This window comes from Delphinus delphis, chromosome 17 (genome assembly GCF_949987515.2).
Source record: "Delphinus delphis chromosome 17, mDelDel1.2, whole genome shotgun sequence".
In the NCBI taxonomy this organism is placed as follows: Eukaryota; Metazoa; Chordata; class Mammalia; order Artiodactyla; family Delphinidae; genus Delphinus; species Delphinus delphis.
The window spans coordinates 10,493,414-10,514,593 of NC_082699.1; positions in this window are offsets into that span (position 1 = coordinate 10,493,414).

Here is a 21,180-nt window from a genome sequence, read left to right on the forward strand (position 1 = left end):
AATAAACGATTTTTACCAACTGGATATACTTAAAGGGATTCTGAGTCTGTGAAAGGATTATTTTTACTTAAGTTTTCAATTCAGAAAGCACAGAAATGCCCAGTAAGCACCAGGCAGTGTGTTAGATTGGAGAACAAGTGCTGTGGTGAGAGTGTATATACATACATATGGACAGAGAGAAAAGCTAGTAATGATGAATATCTATATTAGAGATTATGGTTACATTTAAAATATAGTTGTATAAAAAATAAAATCAACATTAGCTGTGACCTGGACCCATCTCTCCCACAATTATCTCTTTACTATCAGCTAACTGACAGGGTAAAACCCCATGGTACAACAAAGCTATTAATAAACGTTTAAAAAATTGGCTGGTTCTTTCAAACTATCCTTTCCGTACCCCTGCTGTTGTTATTGCAATAACTTTCTGCAGTAATTAACATTTTCTAAATCCATGAATGTCCTTTCGATGAATAAAGTTTTTCTACATTATCTTTCCACTTCTCTCTTCCTGCTTCCTCTTATCTGAATTGAATAACAGAACTCAGCAAAGTAAGTTTTTAGACCAATAACATTGAACATAGCCTTCAGTCATAGACATAAACTTATACCACAGAATAAGATATATAAAAAGACTTGAACTAATTTTTACTTTAACCTCTCCTTCTTGTCATGGTAAACACCCCAAATCTCCTGGATTTCCAATGATAAAAACATATTTGTTCATTCATTTCATTGCTGTTTGAATGCTTCCTAGGTGCCAGGCCCTGTTCTATGTGTTGAGTTATTCAATGGTGAATGAAAGAAACGTGATATATCTTTATGAAGCTTATAGTCTTATCCAGAAGCTTTCCCAAAGTTAAATTTTCTACTCCCATAAACTAACTTACTTTCTATAATTTAAGTCATTTTATCTTTAAATCCTATTCCAACAATTAGCATTTTCTTCATGATAAAAGCAGATTTGTGTATTACTTTTCTAGGAAAAAGAAGCCCAATACAATTACATTTTTGTTATTCCCACTTCTCTCCACCATTGGTAACAATGAATGCCTTTACTATCCCATTGCCAATTTGGAGATCAACTGAGCAAAATATTATTAATATAAGCTGATTTAATGTTGATGATTAACTATTAACTTCCATCTGACTTGTGGTTTACTACTCATGCATGACCTTTGTGTTCACTGATTATATTTATTCGCAGTTTGTCACAGACTTTGACTTCCCATGTCAAGTGACTTCCCATTTTAGCTACATACGTGTGTACCCAAACTCTGTAATTTGGTCCTTATCCCTCATTTACGTATGTTTCCGATAAGCTGTAGCTTTGTTCCTGTTCATTTTTTCCTTCTTCTGTTTGTTTTTTGCTTTCTTTCCTTTATTTTAATGAGCTATTTCTTCAATCATCAAGATTCTTTTCAATTTATATGCTGTTTTCCTACAGGGGTTATGAATGTCACTAACCATATCTAATTTAATTATTAAAGTGGGCATCATAATCAGACCAACTTCTTCATGACCTCATGACTTCAAATGTTTAAAATAAACATCAGATCAACTAATCATTCAAAAGTCTACTCCAAAATACTCCCAAAGATATAATTTTGAAACTCTTCTTTAATCCATATCGTTAGCTGTGAAGTTTTTAGATTTATGGCTCCAGGAAAAATGATCATGATTATCTCTCCAGTGTTTTGCTCACAACTGTTGGCTATCATCTTGACCAAGTCTTTGAAGATGGAGAGATGTTTGTCAGACATTTGAAGACAGTAACAGATGTCACATGTACCAAAAGGTCAAAGATCTGTTCCTATAAGTTCTGATTACTCAATTCATCAAAGATTCTGAGTGTAGGAATTTTCCAGCTTTGGGATGTAGTTGTCATAATACGGTACACCATGTAAATAGTTAATTTGCTGACATTGGAATTTGGAGACCGATGTTGACTGACTTTAATTGGTTGGGTAATTTGGATTTCTTTCTTTCTTTCACTGGATTTCCAAATTATGTGTACTTGAACGGTGACTCTCCATAATATGAAGTAAAAAATACCCTGGGAGCTACTTTAAAAATTTAGGTTTTTAGGTCCCATCCTCGGAGATTCAGTTTCAGCAGGCAGGTCTGAGACACATTTAAACAAGCACCACAGCTGGTTCTAGTACGATTGGTCTACATTTTGAGAAACTCTGGACCAGTTCTCCAAGCACCTCTGTAGCTCTAAACTTTCTGGCTATGAATTCAAGAAAATTAATAGTTCTAAGATACACTAGATAAGCAGACCCAGAAAGAATTGATACTTGGGGGAAATCTTAGCTATGACATGGAGAGTAAGTTTGCCTTCTTTGAGAAGCAAATGCCAAGATGCAATTAAATGTACCATGTCTTTATTAGGGAAAATGCCTGTGTGATAGAAAATAGGGGGCAGCAAGTCTCAAGTTGGGTGAGCTGTCAGACTGCAATGCAGGTCTGATCTCCAATGAAAAAAGAAAAACGGAAGGTGGGCTGCAGTGTCTTAGAGTAAGGTGCAGTCTAAGGAAGGTTTAGCAAGGTCATCAGGAAGTCACTGAGCCAGTTGGCTGTCAGAGGAGTCCAGGTCTTCCAAGAACGCCTGCTCTAGAATCCCTACCATAGTTAGCCAGAGGCTGGAGCAGTCTGCTGGTCTCTGAACAAAATGATGGATTTTAGAGCAGGGGAGCTGGGTCCCTTGGTCAATTACACTCCCTGTAGTTGGAGGAGTGTGAGGTATATTCTCACAGCTGCCACAGAGAGGCAAATCATTGTTAAGAAAAATAACTGTTAATCAAAAATCATTGTTAATAAAAATGAGTCAGTTGCCAGGAAAATTAACTCTTACAGAGATTTATCTACCGTACCATTAAAGAAAATCCATATTTGATATGAACAGGATCAACAATCAAAGATGAGGGTGGGGCTTCCCTGGTGGCGCAGTGGTTAAAAGTCCGCCTGCCGATGCAGGGGACGCAGGTTCGTGCCCCAGTCCGGGAAGATCCCACATGCCGCGGAGCGGCTGGGCCCGTGAGCCATGGCCGCTGAGCCTGCGCGTCCGGAGCCTGTGCTCCGCAACGGGAGAGGCCACAACAGTGAGAGGCCCGCGTACCGCAAAAAAAAAAAAAAAAAAAAAAAAGATGAGGGTGATTCAAGAGGTATAGAATAATTACCTTGCACCCATAATGTATTAAATAGAAGGGGCTATATTACGCTATGATAATGAATAACCCCCAAATCTCACTGGCTTAATGCAACAAAGGTTGGTATCTTACTCATACTACAAGCCCAGTATAGGTTGACAGAAGAACTCTGCCCATATTTTTGTCCCAAGAAGTCCAGCTGATGGAGGCTTCACTATCTAAAGATGGTGTCATTTCAAGCACATGACCTCCTCCAACAATATTTTAGGGAAACAGGTGGCTGGAGATTCAAGTACAGAAAGATGTTTTGACCCAAAAGTTATAGACATCACTTCCATTCATATTTTATCGTCTAGAACTGGTCACATGGCCATGCAGAGCATTGAAATTGTCCATGTATCTGGAAGTTGAGGATAACAGATATTGGTGAATAGTAACGCTTACCAAAATGAGACTTCCTGCAAACGCTATCACTTGTATATTGTGGCTGACTACCTCGTCTCTAATAGTCCTGGAATTCAAGAATCTCGTGTGGCTGAAATAGAAGCTGTGTTTAGATTTTTTGTGTTTTTGCATTTTGCAAGGCGGCTAGGTGCGGTGGAGAGGGCTTACACAGGGAGTCAAGTAACCTTTCAGTGTAAAAATAGGGTCTTTCTCTGAAATGCTGTGTGATTTTGGATATTCATCTTACCTTTCTGGGCCCTTGTTTTCTCATTTGCAAAACAAAAGGATGGAATTAAATAACTTAGATATATTCCAGAATTCAATTCATTCTAATCACAGCAACCTTAATAGCAATGGAGATGTGATATAGTCTAATCTGTGTGCAATAAACTGCCAAGGAAAGTTCTTCCTTTTTACTCGACATGTAGGAAATCAGGAGTGTTGCTCAGAGACAGGACACTGAGGGTCATCAGTTTTTCTCAAGGTATTTAGGGGCATCTTGTGAATAAAGGGCTCCGTGGGATACCAAGCAGCATGTGCCCAGCACTCACGCCTTGCAGCCCCACCCTCTGGATGGATAAATCCGAGACACATTCTGCACAGCTCCCCACATGATTCCAGCAGTCTCAAGCCCACAACACAGCCAACTCACAAATCACTCTCGGATGGCTTTTCTCTCCTTCCCTGTTGCAGTCCCCTTATCTGCCCCCATCCCACTGCATTCCCTGGCTTTACTCTCACAATAAACGACCTGCCTGTGAAAGCTCTTGCCTTAGTCAGTGCTTTCTGTCTCTGGGCGCTAATACAGCAGAGTGGTCTCAGACAGAGAAGAGCGTATAGGAGCAAAGATGGCAAGGGACTTAAATGCTTTTACAGCCAGCCCTGATCCAGGGCGCGACTCCTCTCTCGAGTCAGTTGCCACTTTTTGAAAGTTAGAAAGGACTTTTCATAGGAATATCTGGACCTTCTACAGCGATAGCACAGGCGAAGCAAGAAGCTAGTTTCATGAGAATGTGGAGATTCTGGTACAGGCAGAAGTCTCCAACGAAGGACTCCCACAAACTCTAAAACACTGATCCCGTTTTCCACCTCCAGAAAGTAGGGGGGCGGAAAACACTGAAAGGCCTCCAGGTCTCTGCAGTTCAGTGATGCAATTCTACCCTTTTCATGTGTGAAGCTGATAACTAATAATGTGCATCAGTGAGAGAAAGAATAAAACACCTCCTAAAACATACAGACATCTCTAAGCTCCAATGTGAGTAACTAGAGAATTAAGTCGTAGTCCTGAGGTATAGCATATATGGGCTTCACAAGCAAGCAGAGACAGCGCCCAACAGGAAGGTTGAGGCCTTCTCGGTCCCTGTTCTCTCCACCCGATCATCCTCAGACAGAAACTGGTTACAGGCTGCTGCTGTGCCAGGACTTCAGGAGACAGTATTTGGGCTACACTGACAGTATCCAGGCTACACCGAGGAATAAGAAAAAGTAAAGCACATTCAGATGGCACACAAAGGGATGCATCACCCACAAAAGGCTGAGAGAGAGGAGGGTACCCGACAGTGATCCCAAGTCATTAGCCTCCATTTACTTAGATATGCATCAAACCTGATAAATGATTTCTGATCTATCGGGGGAGACAGCCTTTAACAATGCATTTATTTAATGCAGTGGGAATATGTTCTTAATAAATGAGACTATAATCAGCAGATTCAGGATGAATTGAATCTTGTTGGAATGGTATGTGTCCTTCTTTAGCATTTGATTTACACCTAATTATAAAGCACGGTCTCAATGCTATACAATGTAATGCATAATAAAATATCTACATAGAGCAAATTTTACAGTGTGCTTCTTGCTTCCATAGAAGGTTCTATCAGCCTTCGTTAAGAGAGCTAGTACACAATCATTTCCTATTGAAATAGCCGTATTTTATTTAAAATTGTCAGTCATTACTCAGAGATAGTTAACACATTATGCAGCATCTGAACCCAGAAGGAGCTGTGGATTCTTCAGAAGGCGGCTCAAGGTCTGTTGCATGTGAGTTTGTCAATATACTCTCATGCACACACAGCAACAGCTAAAAAACCCCACAGCCAAGTACTATTTTATTGTTTTTTTTTTCCTGAGAGTAGTAATTGATAGTCCAGAAATAAAGAGGTAGTTAATTTCATTTATTTTTTAATTATTTTTATTTTTTAATTATTTTTATTTAATTATTTTATAGTTGATGGACAATATTATATGTTACAGGTGTACAATATAGTGATTCACAATTTTTAAAGGTTATACTCCATTTATAGTTATTATAAAATATTGGCTAGATTCCCTGTGTTGTACAATACATCCTTGTAGCTTCTTTATACATAATAACATGTACCTTAGTCCCCTAGCCCTTATTGCCCCTCCCCGCCTTCCCTCTCCCCACTGGTAACTACTAGTTTTTACTAGTAGTTCTACATCTGTGACTCTGCTTATTTTTTGTTATATTCACTAGTTTGTTGTATTTTTTAGATTCCATACATAAGTGATATCATATAGTATTTGTCTTTCTCTGTCTGACTTATTTCACTTAGCATAATACCTTTCAAGTCCATCCACGTTGCTGCAAATGGCAAAATATGATTCTTTGTTATGGCTGAGTAGTATTCCATTATATATATACATCTGCTTTATCCATTCATCCCTGATGGACACTTAGGTTGCGTCCACATTTTGGTAATTATAAATAATGCTGCTATGAACATTGGTGTGCATGTATCTTTTTGAATTAGTGTTCTAGTGTTTTTGGATGTACACCCAGGAGTGGAATTGCTGGGTCATATGGCAGTTCTATTTTTACTTTTTGAGAAATTCCCATACTGTTTTCCACAATAGCTGCACCAATTTACATTCCCATCAACAGTGTAGGAGGGCTCCCTGTTCTCCATATCCTCACAAATGTTTGTCATTTATGTTCTTTTTGATGATAGCCATTGTGACAGATGTGAGGTGATATCTTATTGTGGTTTTGGTTTGCATTTCCCTGATGATTAGTGATGTTGCATATCTGTTCATGTGCCTGTTGGCCATCTGCATTTCCTCTTTGGAAAAATATCCACTCAGGTTTTCGTCCATGTTTTATTTGGGTTGTTTGGTTTGTTTTTTTTTTATGTTGAGTTGTATTAGCTGTTTATATATGTTGGATATTGACCCCTTATAAGCCATATCATCTGCAAGTATTTTCTACCATTCAGTAGGTCGTGTTTTCTTTTTGTCAGTGATTTCCTTTGCTGTGCAAAAGCTTTTAAGTTTAATTAGGTCCCTTTTTTTCTTCTTTTTTTGCTTTTATTTCTTTTGCTTTAGGAGAGAGATCCAAAAAAATATAGTTATGATTTACGTCAAAGAGTGTTCTGCCTATGTTTTCCTCTAGGAGTTTTATGGTTTCCATTCTTACATTTAGGTCTTTAATTCATTTTGAGTTTATTTCTGTATATGGTGTTAAAGAATGTTCTAATTTCATTCTTTTACAAGTGGTTATCCAGTTTTCCCAGCACCACTTATTAAAGAGACTGTCTTTTCTCCATTGTATATTCTTGTCTCCTTTGTACTAGATTAATTGACCATAAGTGTGGGTTTATTTTTGGGCTCTCTATTTGGTCCCAATGATTTACATGTCTGTTTTTTTTTTTTTTAACTATTTTAATTTTTTTTTTGAGGTACGCAGGCCTCTCACTGTTGTGGCCTCTCCCGTTGTGGAGCACAGGCTCCGGACGTGCAGGCTCAGCAACCACAGCTCACGGGCCCAGCCGCTCCACGGCATGTGGGATCTTCCCAGACCGGGGCACGAACCCGTGTCCCCTGCATCGGCAGGCGGACTCTCAACCACTGCGCCACCAGGGAAGCCCTACATGTCTGTTTTTGAGCCAGTACCATACTGGTTAGATTACTGTAGCTTTGCAGTACAGTCTGAAGTCAGGGAGTGTGAGTTCTCCAGCTTTGTTTGTCTTTCTCAAGATTGCTTTGGCTATTTGGGGTCTTCTGTGTTTCCATCTAAATTAAACATTTTTTCTGTTCTAGTTCTGTGAAAAATGCCATTGGTATTTTGATAGGAATCTCATTGAATCTGTAGAGTGTCTTGGGTAGCATGATCAGTTTAACAATATTAATTCTTCCAATCCAAGAACACGGTATGTCTTTCCATCTGTTTGTGTCATCTTCAATTTCTTTCATCAGTGTCTTCTAGTTTTCCAAGTATAGGTCTTTTACCTCCTTAAGTAGGTTTATTCCTAAGTCTTTTATTATTTTTGATATGATGATAAATGGAATTGTTTCCTTAATTTCTCTTTTTGATAGTTTTCTGTTAGTGTATAGAAATGCAACAGATTTCTGTACATTAATTTTATATTCTGCAGCTTTAATGAACTCATTGATGAGCTCTAGTAGTCTTCTGCTGGCATCTTTAGGTTTTTCTATGTATAGTATCATGTCATCTGCAGAAAGTGGCAGTTTTACTACTTCCTTTCCAATTTGGATTCCTTTTATTTCTTTTTTCTTGTATGATTGCTGTGGCTAGGACATACAATACTATGTTGAATAAAAGTGGTGAAAGTGGGCATCCTTGTCTTGCTCCTGATCTTAGAGGAAAAGTATTCAGTTTTTCACTGTTAATTATGATGTTAGCTGTGGGTTTGTCATATATGGCCTTTACTATGTTGAAGTATGTCCCCTCCATGCATTAGAAATATACAATCTCCCAAGACTGAACCAGGAAGAAATAGAAAATATGAACAGACAAATTACCAGTAATGAAATTGAATCAGTAATTTTAAAATTCCCAACAAACAAAAGTCTAGGACCAGATGGCTTCACAGGTGAATTCTTTCAAACATTTAGAGAAGAGTTAACACCTATACTTCTTAAACTATTCCAAAAAATTGCAGAGGAAGGAATGCTTCTGAACTCATTCTATGAGTCCAGCATCTCCCTAATACCAAAAACAGACACAAATATCACACAAAAAAGAAAATTACAGGCCAATGTCACTGATGAACATAGAAACAAAAATCCTCAACAAAATATTAGCAAACTGAATCCAACAGTACATTAAAAGGATCATGCATCATGATCAAGTGGGATTTAACCCAGGGATGCAAGGATTTTTCAATATTTGCATATCAATCAACGTGATACACCACATTAACAGACTGAAGAATAAAAACTATATGATCATCTCAGTAGATGCAGAAAAAGCTTTTGACAAAATTCAATATCCATGCTAAAAAAAAAAGAAAACTCTCTGGAAAGCGGACATAGAGGGAACATACCTATTTTATTGTTTTGTTTTTTCAAACAATCCTTCTTACTATTCATTTTCCTACTTCTACTAAGATATGAGAAAACTGAAGGAGAATATGATCCAAATCCATTAACATATTTAACTCAATTATACATGGTAATTAGCTCAATTACCAAGAAACTAGCTTCCACGTGACCAATAAATGTATATTCTTACATGTTTCTGCCTTTTGGTATCATCACTTTTTCATGATGCTTAAAAGCATTGAGGGCTGGTGACCACTCACATATCGAGGACACTTTCTCCTTGAATTGTCCCAGGGTCTAAACCATGTGGGTATGAGCATATTATCTCTCAGACTGAAAATAATTCATACTAATCACTACTATATGTTTCACAGATCAATCAATAATGGTATAATGTAGTTATCAATAAACTGTGTCCTCTAACAAGCATAGTTTTTAAACTCTACAAAGTAGCAAAATCCATTAACAGTTTTCAACCCTGCTGTTCCGAATACTCAGACCTCAGCAGTGTGTCCATCAGACAGAGACTAAAGATGCTAGAAATTCTATAGTTGTCAGGGTTGCCTTAAGTGCTAACCTGAGTACAGTTCACTTGAGTCCTTTTTAATCACAATAACATTAACCTTCAATTGTCTAGCACTTAATCGTTTCCACAGCATTTTCACACATGTGGCTTACAAGCCTCACAGCTGTGCTGCGAGGAAAGTATCATTCTCTCATTGTCCAAAGTAGGAAATAGACATGGTAAGAAGCCTAAGGACAGGACGGTGGCAGAGTTGGAACTAGAGCTCACTGTCTTCTGATGCAAAATCCACTGCTCTTTTGTCCCCCTGTACCAAGCCAACCTGGAGTTTCTCACTGGCGTGCATCCAGGCTGCACACGAACCTCTACTCGCCAACGAATATCAAGAAGCATATTGGTAACTGTCCTTGTGTCTTGGCTTGTGTCCTTGTGTCTTGGCTTGTGTGCTTGTGAGGCAAGATATTACCCTTAGCTCTGACCAAGTGCTAAATCCTATATTTAATATGGAAAGTAATCTCCATAAGAACTTCTCAAAAATATAATTGAGTTCCCTTGGAGCACAATTATATTTTAGAAAATTCTCTGAATATTTCTCCCAACAGAATATTAATGAGCAGCACAAGAATGCCTTTCAGCCATAGGCATAGATTTTCTTTGCTCTTTTAAGGATCAGTGTTGTGTTATAGGAAATTGAGACGGAGTGAAAGAGAGACTCAGAAACCTTCAGGGAGTAGGTACATACACTCTTCGTTGTAGAGCCATCAGACAGCAGCAGAATAAACACCTCTACCACTGTCTGTCAATAGTCATACTCTTTATCACTGATAATCACTCTTACGGGAAGCTCACAACTTAACCCATGACTCACTAGTCTTTGCTTCAGACTGCTACTTCTACAAACAGCAAATAAAAATTTACGTACACTGGGCTCTCTATCACACAGTCACGTTTAGAGAATAATAATGGGCTTGCTATGTGTGGGACTTGGTATATTTTTAAACATAGACTATAACGCAGAGCCATCCTTCCCAGTTGATTCCAAACTAGCCTCTCCAAAGCATCTCCACGGACTTTGGTATTGGATTTTTTCTCTGTCTACCTGGAGTGATTTTCTTCTCTCCTCTCTGCCTACCTATGTACCACCATCAACACCCTGACCAAATTTCATTTCTTCAGTGCTGCACTTCCCAGACTACATAATTAACTTTATTTTCAGAACTACAGATTTTAGGTCTAGTAAAATGGATTCTGGCACTTGTGCGTTTGTACATGTGTGTACCTACAGCAGTGCCAAGCACAATTCTTTATACATTGTGGGCACTCGCTAAACCCTTTCAAAGACTGACAGTGAATTAATGAGTGTAGGTAATTCTCAGTCTCTCTTTTACTTGCAGTTAAATCTGAAGTGAGAATAAATATCTATTCCTACTACTACTACCACTACTATTATCTAAAAACAGTTACTTCAGGATCCAAGAATTTCATTGACTACTCCTGCCAACAACTGGGAAATAATATTACATCTCTCCCATCTTACATTTACTTTCTTTTTTTTTTTGGCTGCAACTCCCGACTTGTAGGATCTCAGTTTCCCAACCAGGGACTGAACCTGCGCCTTCGGCAGTGAAAGCGTGGAGTTCTAACCACTGGACCATCAGGGAATTCTCCCATCTACTTTCCAAAGGGAGCCCACGAAGTACTTGCTAAGGAGGTTCTCACACTACAGCTCACATGCATATCCACAGAGAATGAAAGGAGATCATGTGTTTAAAGCATGTAGCACAGTCCCCAGGGTATGATGAATCCTACATACATGTTGATTTCTTGCTCCACTCTCCCTCCTTCCTCCTTTTCCCTCACATTCCTTCCCTAGCCTTTCCCTTCCTATTCCACAGATAGATTATTCTTCTGCTCTCTTGCCCTACCCTGTATCCCACTCCAGTAGGGTAACGCTGCGCCCTGGAAGGGGAGAGAGTAGGGAGGATTGTGGAAAGATTGCCTAGGAGCCCTGCCATGATTGTTTCACTCACATGGCACTGTGGTCTGGGTTTGATAAAAGCACGGAGAATGCTTTACAAAAAGCCTGCTGCTAGCAACTGCCACAAGGTTGAGGCTCTCAAGACTTCCACATGAAAAGGAAATAGAGGTTCTATATTTATCTCCTTCATCCTCCCAATAACGGCATTCAAAACCAAAGAAGCCAGTGTGAAGATATTAAGTTTTGAGTACAGTTAGACACAAAGCTTCCACAATGATATCGAAAGGGAAAGAGAGAAAATGCCATTTCCAGAGGCAGAATGAGGTATAAAAGACTCAGAAAGTGGAGCAGAGATTAAAGCATCCATGATGCACAGTGGACAAATGTTCTGACATCCTACAAAAGGAATAAAATTAAAAGTTTAATGTGGCTTGAGATCTGATTCAAATATGCAGGTGAAGTCAAAATCCTCAATAGACACAGAAAATCACGGAGTCTCAAAGTGACTGAATTCATGATTCTGCAGGTGATATTTGTCTCTAGATTATTCAGATGAAATTAGAAAATACGGGGTTAAGTCCTTATGCTGGGCATGAAGGAAATGTTTCTTTGCTCTATACACTACTACTGAATGACCCTAGAGTAGCTAATATTTATTGAGTGTCAACTGAGTGGCAGTGCATTCTTTCAACATTTTACATATATTCATATATTTATTCACATCAGTAACTCTAAGAGGTATATAGAGTTATCTTTTTTTCTATTTTATTGGGAAACTGAGGCTTAGAGAGTTTACTTAACTGGTCTAAGATCACACGTCTTGTACATGGTGGGGCTGGGATTTAAACTCAGGCATCTAGTTAGTCACAAAATATTAGACTTGATGGACAACATTAGCTTTTATTTTTCCTTGACTTTGCTTCATCTTTCATTTGAGCATGGACTGAAATCATTTTATGAATAAGGCAGTGTTTTTCTTCTCCATTTCCTTGTCTATCTGGGATTTTTTTAAAAACATTTTATCTCCTTTGTAAAGATTTGTGGCATTATAATTATTTGTTTGTATATGTGTATATGTCTCTCTCCCACTAGGTTGGGAGTACCACCAGTAGCTTATACAGATTTGACTCTAAAATACTTATCGAATGAATATAGGATCAGAATAACTAGGTGGTATTTCTACATACCTAATCCCATTTAAAAAAAAAACTGTACTCATATTTAAAGTTGCCATAGTTGCTGCAATTCTCAAAACTATTTTTATCTAGTCTCTCAGTCTCTCAAAGACAAGATCTGACTTAATGTGCTAGCATATGTCTACATCCTTCTACCTCTTACTAGGAATGGGCAGATGATTTGCCCAGTGTAGGTGGAGACGAAGCAATAACAGCGTCCAAACTATCCCTGCTACATGCTGTCTGTGGTGGGACACCATCCTGAGTGCTCTAGGGTGGCCATACAGCACCCTCGTACCTCTCCTCCCAAGGCTTGAGGATTGGGACTGAAGGATGGAGATAAAATTGTAAAGATGATAGAAATGTTATCTTATACTTTTTGGGTCCTCTGGGATCAATCTTTAGCTGTGTTAAAGAAATATTGATAACTCATGGTCAGAGAAAACGTGTGGTGAATTGCAAATGTGCCAAAATTATCATCACTTGAAGACCCTCACACAACACAGATGGTGTTTTTTTTTACGTTTTGGAATTTATTTTCTCCATACTCCCTGCTCCTTCACAATGTGGTGAGCAGGGGAACAAAACGCAAGAGTTTATAATACATGTTCTATTTTTATTTACATAAAAAAATCCTTTAAATCTTACTATGCTTCAATTATCTTCAGACAGCATTTTTAAAACTCTCATGCGCACCATGAGTTACCCTTGCTAATGTATCAAGTTGATGAAGTTTGCAAAGTCTTACAGCAAAAACATTGTCAAGGATGTTAAGAGAAATGTTAATTCACAATCTAGGGAATATAAATGGTTACAACCACTGCAAAGAACACTTTGTCAATTTCTAACAGTAAAGAGGCAAATACCTGAGACCAGTTTGAGACATACGTCCTATTCTCTTACATGTGCATGAGGAAATATGTACAAGAATGTTCATAGGGCACTGTTTGTGCTAGAAAAAAGTTAGAAATTACCTAAATGTCCATAAGCAGAAGCATGAATAAGTAAATTGTGGACTATTCATATAAGACTGAAACTATAGCTACACATACTAACACTCATGAATCTCAAAAACATAATACTGTGTGAAAAGCAAGTTACAGAAGAGTACATACAGTACTTACATGGATGTGTACCTTGTGAAACTATATGATAGTGTTTATGAATACATTTATATGTAGTAAAGTATAAATAAATCTGTGGGAATGACAGAAAACAATCCTGGAGTGTGAGCATCTTTGGTGAGGAAAGGAAAGAATGTATAACCCAAAAAGGGCACAAACACATTCTACTGACTATGCTTTTTATTTAAACCAGGTGGCAGGTACACTGGTGTTCACTGTATTAACTTTCTGTATCTTTTTGGATACCCTAAATAAACACTTCTAAAGGTATAAGCTGCTGCTACTAAGAGAGTCCCCAACATTAAAATACCAACCAAAGATAATATCTAAGTTTTTTAAATGAACACAAAGAGCATGGCTTATTATAGAGGGAAAAAAGAACTCAATAAAGGACTATGGAATAAATGTTGTAACAAGCAATATATTCAACCAGAAGTTGAATTTTAAATTGGGATCCAGAAAATGCCCTTGACAATATTGTGAGAAAATTGTAGGCCACCTGCATGCAATTTTTGAGACAGCCGTTTTTTGACTCTAGAGGTTCTGATACAATGGCAACTTAAAATTTGGGAGGAACTCACAAAGAGAATCATGAAACCAAATTGTGTAGAGACGCATAAAAGCACTCCTCCCTCGCTTGAAAATTAGCTCTAGTTCATTTTAGTCTGCTCGACCTCAGTATGTATTGTGGCAGAAAAGTAGCTCAGAGTCTTACTTTGCTTTTTGTTTTTATCCTTTATTCAAAATAAGTCTTTCGTCCAAGGCTAACTGGAGAAGTATTTTTCTAATGTGGGTGCAAGGAGAATGCTTAAGCTCTTGTCCTCCTGAATACAAGTCGGCATTGAGTAAGAGCTTACACTCTATTAGAAATCTGAGGCATGTTAGATTTTAGTATTCATTTAGACTTAAACTCTTGTCGTCTTCCTGATGAGCTGCACTTATAGGAATTCTATGAAAGACTGGAAATGAGCTTTCAACTAACTTTATTATTTAATACCTTCTTAACAATGTCTTCTTAGGCCAGGAGTCCACAATGAACGCCTACATTAGAGTAGATAAATCTCGTGTTACACTGCCTTTGGCGCTCCATCCTCCAGATTAGGAAATAGAGATAGAGCACGATCACATTCTTTCTCTCAGTGAGGGCTTACTTCTTTTGGTAGCGTGGTAAAGCATTTTAATCGAAATAGAAATTTGTGCAATATTTATAGACCTTTTAGCCCTGGAATAGTCTTGAAATCCTCTGAGCAATATTTTCTAAATTGAACAAGTATGGGACTTGAATGAGTCCAGCAACCAGACCAATAAATCCTGATTTTTTTCAACAGAGATGTGGAAATCCATCTTCTCACCATTCTCCAGGCCTTCAATATTCAACCTAATCATCTAGTAATGTCTCATGTGTCTCTCCTACTTCACATGTCATCCGTCTCTAGTCAACGTTCTCCCATAGCCTCTGCAGTGTCTTCTCTCCAGTTCCCCCTGCCTAGGGGAGAGTGCTTGAGACATTTCTAGGTCGTACCAGTCCATAAAGAATTTCTGGGAAAAAATGTCATTGGAAACTACAAACCGGGTTTATCATCTGAAACATAAAGTATATTGATCAATTAAAATTAAATCACGGGCTTCCCTGGTGGCGCAGTGGTTGAGAGTCCGCCTGCCAATGCAGGGGACACGGATTCGTGCCCCGGTCCGGGAAGATCCCACATGCCGCGGAGCGGCTGGGCCCGTGAGCCATGGCCGCTGGGCCTGCGCGTCTGGAGCCTGTGCTCCGCAACGGGAGAGGCCACAACAGTGAGAGGCCCGCGTACCGCAAAAAAAAAAAAAGAAAAGAAAAAAGATCACTGTTTAATTAAAGAAAACCAGACATCTCAAGTTAATGACTTTAGTGCTTTTCTATGTGTGGGAAGATGCAAGAGTCTGGGCTCACTGAAATCATCCCTTTGATATGCACCTTAGCCATCTAGGGCCAGTGTCCTATTCTTTTCCATCCTGAGTCCCCTCAGGGCTCACCGTAGGGGGGCAGCTGTAGTGGCTCGATGGCTGCAACATCCTTTGTTTACCGATATGGCAAATAACACTTTTCATTCACAATACAATAAATGCACCCACTTTAAGTGTACTGCTAAATGCGTTTTCACAAATATGTACACCTGCGTACCCACTACCATAATCAAAACGTAGAACATTTCCATCATCCTCCAAAAGTTCCCTTGTGCTTTATTCCAGTCAATTTCTGCCCCCGCCCCGGTCTTAGGCAACCACTGATCTGCTATCTGATACTACACACTAGAGTTATATTTCTATAGTTAATAACAGAGTTCTACTTTTTGCCCTAAAATAATTTGTTTCTTCCAAATTGCTCTTATTTTATTTTTTCTTCAGTGGGTATATTTTGTCCTCTGACTTTTGTGCAGAGGCTTTTCAGAACTAAAAGACCATCTGTGGTGGTCTGCTCTCTGTCACGAGGGGGGGTTAGAAAGGTACCTGGAATGTCTGAGCACATGGGGCTTGTTGAGTTTGGGGTTAAGAACCGTGTGATCAGTGTGGGCTGCTTTGGGGAAACCTCCTGATTTGAGATCTTTAGGTCCCTTTCTTGGGCTGGTGGCCAGAGAAGAGTTTTTCAATCTCCCACATACATGAAAGGCTGCTAGTGTCATGGAAGCTGAGTGGAGCAAAAGGGTTGGGCTCGGGGGTCCTCAGCATTTTATTCAATATACATAGAGTCAATTTCTTTATTTTTGGTAGGACATGCAAGCCCTGAAGTCTCAGGTGCACAGAGCTTTGTTGTCTCCATAGAATCAACTTGCAAACATGCTGAGACAGGACAGGCGGTTTCTCAGCGGCTTGGTGTGGGGATTCCAGGTGTCTACTGCTCTTTCACCCAGTCTTTCTTAGTTAAGCCTCTCCTTTCATCATGTCTAGATACCGAACTGAACGAGTCTTCTGAGAATTCTAATTTGAGTACAACTTAGTCTGGTCCTCAGTTTTCTCTACTGTCAGCTTAAGACTCAGCTTTCTGGGCTCTGCTGAGTCAGTTACCACTTGTCTTTCTATGTTCTAGCTCCCTGTAGTTTGTTGTTATTGCTGTCTCTCCTGTTTTTCTCATTCTTATGGGTTTAAGCCATTTCAGAAATCCCTTAACTTTATTGCTAAAGATGTTTAGAGAGAGTAAAATGAGGTGCATGTGCTCAATCTATCATCTTAATCCCAAAACTTCCCACTCTAAGATATGTCACACTTTACTACATGAAAAAGAACCAGTGTGCAGATTAATCAAATATGTAAGCTCTAACAGAATAAGGATTTACCTTCTTTCAATGGTGAAAGTAATTTAGGCAATAGGAAATTTTCATACAATTGTATATTACCCCTATGCTACTTTCCTAATAGAGTCATGCATTAGGTAAAATTTCGGGGAATCCTATATTCATTATATTGCTAAACCACTATTATGACTAGAGGGATAATTATAAAAAAAAATCTTAAGGTATGAATTAGGTAAGAACTCCCAGTTACGATTTTAAGATAATGAAGTTTGTCTTCTGATGTTATTACTTTTAGATAAAAAAATTACTACTTTATTTAGAATTTACCTTTATTTATATAGCAATGATCTCAGACTAAAAGCATCAGTTTCATTGAATTAAAGCATGGGTGAAGATATCTGAAGCAGCAGCGGGAATAGATGTTTGGAATTCTGCTTCCATGCAAGATGACTGGTATACTTATGGTGAAAGCTGTTTATCAAGGACGAAGACCCTACACGCAATATGAGAGTAACGACCTTGCCTTAACAATTACCACTGGACCCGATGGGAATGCACGCTCCCAGAAAGGAAGGTTGAGAATGTTCACTGGGTACCAAAAAAAAAAAAACAACACTGAAAAACAAAAAACCAACAAAGGCTATTTTGAGTGTAGCTAGGGGGCGGGGCTCGGATTGTCAGATAAAATACAGGATACCCAGTTCAATTTCAATTTCAGATCAACAATGAATAATGTTTTTAGTTTATACCTCAAATATTGCATGGGACAGAATTCACTAAAAAATTATTTCTTATTCATCTGAAATTGAAATTGAACTGGGGCATCCTGTATCTTTATTTGCTAAATCTGGCAACAGAGCTCGTAGCCCTTTATCTAGAATCAGAGTCTTTAATAAAGTTGAGGTCAAAGAAATAAAAATGTTAAAAGCCCCGAGAAAAGAAACTTAGATCTGAAGGCAGCCAACACAGTGACCAGGGAGCACTGTATCAGGAGTGTAAGAGAGAATAATACCTTCCGTAGGGCGGATTCGGAGAGCTTCATGCCTTCATGGAGGGCAGAGAAGACCCCCTAAGGTCCCCTTAAGCAGATGGAAGGGATTTAAAGGAATGGGAGTTTTTGGAAGGGGCAGGAGGTGACTGTGTCTTTGCCATTAACAACAGCTTCATTGTGCTCCTGGGCCAGCGAGACCCGGAGATCTGAAGTTAAACTTCAGTGTAACGAGCACAGAAACATGTTTATTCTAGGGCATTCTAAATTTAGAGAAGTCAGCAAAAGAGATGCCAAAAGGGCATTAGATTAAAGTTAAATTATTATGTTTTAATAACACCTTTTTTGGTAGGACAGGACCATTTCTAAGCATCTTTATTTTTCCCCCGCCTCCTGCCCTAACATCTACTAGCGTCTATAAGTAAGGATTTAATATGGATTTGCAGAACAGATTATTTTATGTATTCATTTAAAAATTTTCTTTACTGCTTCTTTTTGGGAGCCCACGTGACCAGAGTTTCCTGCCCCTTGAGAACTCTTCTTCATGCTGTTTATTCTCATTCGATAACACACACCTTTGGGAAGACAGAGAATGTCCTAAAATCAGAGAGCTACAGGAATCCCCAAATTGCCTGGCCATTTCCCTTCCTCCAAACAGGGGCCCAGTCACACCATCCTGGAGAGTTTGTTGTCTGCCCTGAGTTTAAAGATTTCCAGGGAAGGAAATCATAGAACACCCCTCTGTGGGAGTAAGAAAGGGATTCTTTTTCCATTCTTTTCAGACTTTGGTTAACCTAGGAATGAAACTCTGATTTCAGTTTATTTAAAAAGAGTGATTCTTTTCAAGAAGAAGCAGTCAGCAAGCTGAAACATGGCTGCTTCTTCCTTGCCTGAGTGGCCTGGGTATCGGGCTTTCCAAGCTTTGATTCACAGTTCTCCACCAGCTGACAGAATTGTCTAAGGGCCTCAGTTTCCTTCCTCCCGTGGTTCTGTATAACTGCCTCTTGGACATTCTGTGAGGAGCATTCTCTCAATCAGTGATGGAGATAAAGAGAATAAATGCATCATAACTTTATCTATTGCCTAACAGTATTTTCATTGGTCAAAGTAAATATATATAGATATATGCATCTTAAACTAAGTACAGTAGATTCCTTCCCAATACTTTCTCTATCTTGTCATTGGACATTTTAATTTAAAGCTGTGGATTTTCCATGCTTTATCTTGAGCTAAATAGCTCCAGCTTCGGAATGGTTTCCCATTAAATTACGAGATATCATGTGCAGTAATTGACACTATATTTATCTGTAAGTTACCTAGGGATTTTTCTTGGAAGGAATAACCTTACAAGTGGAGGAGAAAAACACACCTGGAGGTCAGCAATCAGTTGGGCTTTTGCCTTTTAAGTCCTGGCCCAGCCCTTGGTCTAACAACAGGTCTTCTCTTGGGGGTTGTTCTCTCTCTATCTTTTTCTATGTAAAAAGAAAGCCCCAATAATTTCAATCATCTCCAAGATGTCCTTCACAGCTTGGTACTCACTATGCCTCTGAGCCTTTATTCTTCTTTTATCAAAAGTAAGGCATGGGACTTCGCTGGCGGTCCAGTGGTCAGGATTCCCTGCTCTCAATGCAGGGGGTACCGGTTTCATCCCTCGTCGGGGAACTAAGATCCTGCATGCCGCACAGCGTGGCCAAAATAAATAAATAAATAAAAATAAAAATACTTCCAAAAGTAAGGTGTAAAGAGAACTATGTTCTCTTGGCCTCAGCCCTTATTTTATTATTCTGGGTCATTCAGCAAGCGGTCGACAAATCATCCACATGCCCAGCGACACTTCAGTGAAGCCAGTCATTCTCATCTGGGGGCAATTTTACCCACCAGGAGCCATTTGGTAATGTCTGGAAACAGTTTTCTATTACTGTGACAGAGGGGAGGAGTGTTATAATTGGAATTAATGGATAGAGGCTAGGGATGCTACTAAACATCTTGCAGTGCAGAAGACCGGGACCTCGCCTCCTACCTAGCAACAGAGCAGTATCCAACCCAAGTGTCGGTCGAGTCGCCCTTGAGAAGCCCCGAAATAAATCACGGAGGGGGATAACGTGGCCTGTCTTCCTCATCCTTCTCAGGTGAACCTTCTTCTTTCTATTTCCATGTTCCTTCCTCCAACTCAGTGAGTCCTCAGTTTCTCCAGCTGCAGTAAACTTTGAGCCCCTAGTACAACTCCCAGCACAGAGGCAAGTCCTCAAGGAACCGTGGTCTCTTCTCCGCCCTTTGCCAACTAACCTCGTTTAAGGTAGGTCCAGTCGAATTTGCAAAGCCCAGCAGAGAAGACATCTGTGCCCTCATCATCTTTGCCTGGCATCCTTTCTGTTGCTATAACAGGAAGCCACTGGGCAGAGTTTGGGAATTTATGACTTGAAAAATAATCAATACGATTAGAAGAGCAGAAAAGCAAGCTGTATGACACAGTACTTCCTGACCACTTTTCAGGATGCTCTCTCAATGCCAAACACCATATTCCTGGTGCTTATGTAATGCTGAACAGATTGAACACAGTGGCTGGAGGTTAGTTTCATCTTACTATCACTCTTATGTTCCTCTGGTACATAAAATTATAGGGGGTACTGCTCATACACTCAACATTCAACTCAAATTAACAAGAACAAAGACAAGACCTTGCATTGAGACACCTCTATCAGCGAAGCTGTTCTCAGTTAAGTGGAAATCAGGACTGGGCCCTCCAGGATAGAGGGCTTTTCAAGGAAAAGGAGGCAGAGTATTCAACACACAGGCTGTTGGGACCTAGCCAGTTCATATTCCTCTTTTTAAAAGATGCCTCTAGAGATTCCCTGGTGGCGCAGTGGTTAAGAATCCACCTGCCAATGCAGGGGATGTGGGTTCGAGCCCTGGTCCAGGAAGATCCCACATGCTGCAGAGCAACTAAGCCTGTGCGCCACAACTACTGAGCCTGTGCTCTGGAGCCTGTGAGGCACAACTACTGAAGCCCGCGCACCTAGACCCTGTGCTCCACAACAAGAGAAGCCACCGCAATGAGAAGCCCGCACACCACAACGAAGAGTAGTACCTGCTCACTGCAACTAGAGAAAGGCCGCACACAGAAACAAAGACCCAACACAGCCAAAAATAAATAAAATAAAATAAATTAATTAAAAAGAAAAGATGCCTCTAGGAAATTCCCTGGAGGTCCAGTGGTTAGGACTCT